The sequence below is a fragment of the Silene latifolia genome, chromosome Y, assembly GCF_048544455.1.
Source record: "Silene latifolia isolate original U9 population chromosome Y, ASM4854445v1, whole genome shotgun sequence".
In the NCBI taxonomy this organism is placed as follows: Eukaryota; Viridiplantae; Streptophyta; class Magnoliopsida; order Caryophyllales; family Caryophyllaceae; genus Silene; species Silene latifolia.
The window spans coordinates 446,739,156-446,741,266 of NC_133538.1; the positions used below are offsets into that span (position 1 = coordinate 446,739,156).

Here is a 2,111-nt window from a genome sequence, read left to right on the forward strand (position 1 = left end):
TAGGAGTCTTACGGTTTGACAAGTTGTATGCCTAGGAGGAACCACCAAGCTTTGCTCTTTGACTCCGATCCCGAAAGGCTTTTTAGAGCCTTAAGGAATAGGACCATTGCAAGGGTTAGAACCTCTTCTCAAGCAACCATAAACCAAGCAAATTCACCCACCCAACCTCTCTTTGAAAACACAACACAACAACAACCAAACAACACCATTGATCACCCCCTAGAAAATCCTTTCTACAATTTCCAACTCCCAAATACTCCACCTCAAACACCACCCCCTCATATACCAAATCTACCACCAATGGCTTTACGTGACCATAACCGTCCTAACCACAATGATGCTTGTGACCCAATTAATTTTGGCGCATTGGCTCCCAACAACTTTGAGATGCATCCCGCCCAAGTCGGGTTGATTGAGAAGGATTTGTTCGGGGGGCATATGGAAGAGGATGCCCATGCTCACCTCCGGAAGTTTAAGAGGAAGGTTTCAATGATGAAAAAGAATGGGGTGTCCGAGGACACCTTGAGAATGATGTTGTTTCCGTTTTCATTGACGGGCAAAGCGGACCGATGGTTGAACATTCACCCACCGGATACTTTCACTACTTGGGATGCCTTGGCTAAATCATTCATGGCCAAATATTATCCTTCCTCAAAGACCGCAATGCTTCGTAATGAGATTCATATATTTCAACAAGAGGATGGGGAGTCTTTGGGTGAAGCTTGGGACCGTTATCAAGACTTGATAGCAAGTTGCCCCCACCATGGAATACCGGAATGGTACATCACTCAAACATTCTTCCAAACTTTGCTACCGAGGACTAAGGAGATGGTAAATGCCTCCGCGGGGGGAGGATTTGATCACTTGAGTGATGAAGAGGGCACGGCATTGATCAAGAAAATGGTAGATTCGGAAGCAAACTATGGTTCTAGAGGAAACATGCTAAGAAGGAATGGGAAGTTTCCTAAGGAAAACTCCTCCAACTCCGAGACAAATGCCAAGCTCGACTTACTCACAAAACAATTTGAGAAGTTTCAAAGAAATCAAGTGCACCAAGCCGCAACCTCACATGGGGCACCCATGGAGGAAGTGGCTCAAGTCTCAAGTTGTGAACTTTGTGGAGGAAGTGGTCACACATATGACTTGTGTGCCAACAATTACAACAACTTTGATGGGAACAATGTGCAAGAGGTGAATGCTTTCCAAGCATTTAACAATTTTTCCAACCGTCCACCTAGACCCTCATTCAACAACAACCAAGGATCCAACCAAAACTTTGCCAACCAATCTCAAGCATATCAAGATTATAAGGGTAACCAAGGGAACCAAGTTAATCAAAACTTTTACCAAGGAAACCAAGGAAACCAAGCTAACCAAGGGTTTGGCCAAGGATTCAATCAATGGAACAACAACAATGGGTTCAATCAAGGATACAACAATAATCAAAGGTACAACCAAGGGCAAAATCAAGGGTTCAATCAAGGGTACCAAGGGAACAACCAAAATTCCAACTTTAAAGATCAAGGATATGGCTTTTCTCTTCCAATTTCCAACCAACCTTTCAACCAAGAGACACCACCCCAAGCAAGCAATACCATGGGAGATGATAAATATGAAAACTTAGTGAAGTTGATAGGGGATTTGGCAAGTAATACCCAACAACAAATCAAGAGTCTTAAAGCTAAAGTGGCTTCCCAAGCTCTCATGAGTTCTCAAAAACCACCGGGTGTATTTCTAAGACAAGGGCAAAATTCAAGGGACCCTATGAAGTCAAAGGAAGTTAATGCTATCATGGTTGGAGTTGAAGAGAAAAGAGAAGAGTCATTTGATTTGCCAAGTCAAGAGGAGTTATCTTACACTACTCCCTTTTCCATGGCTATGGAAACATTCCAAGAAGTTGACCGTGAGCCCGAAAAAGAGAGCATAGAAGACTATGTGCTTGAGCAAATAATGACAATTCATGGTACAAGCTTGGATGTTGAAGTTGACCCGGGTAAGGGAGAGATGATTATGACTTCACCAACCACTATGAGTGAAGAATTTGTGCTTGAAGAAATTGTGAAATCACCAAATGTGATGGTAGAAGTTGAGAAGAGCCCGGAAGAAGAAGA

General features: G+C 43.1%; 1 non-coding gene across 1 annotated transcript; it reads right to left on the reverse strand.

Annotated features, from left to right (window-relative positions):
* Positions 1–663: 663 nt before the first annotated feature.
* On the reverse strand, positions 664–770 carry LOC141635419 (small nucleolar RNA R71). The gene has a single exon (XR_012540111.1). It is a non-coding gene; the product is annotated as a small nucleolar RNA R71 (small nucleolar RNA).
* Between the last annotated feature and the right edge of the window lie 1,341 nt (positions 771–2,111).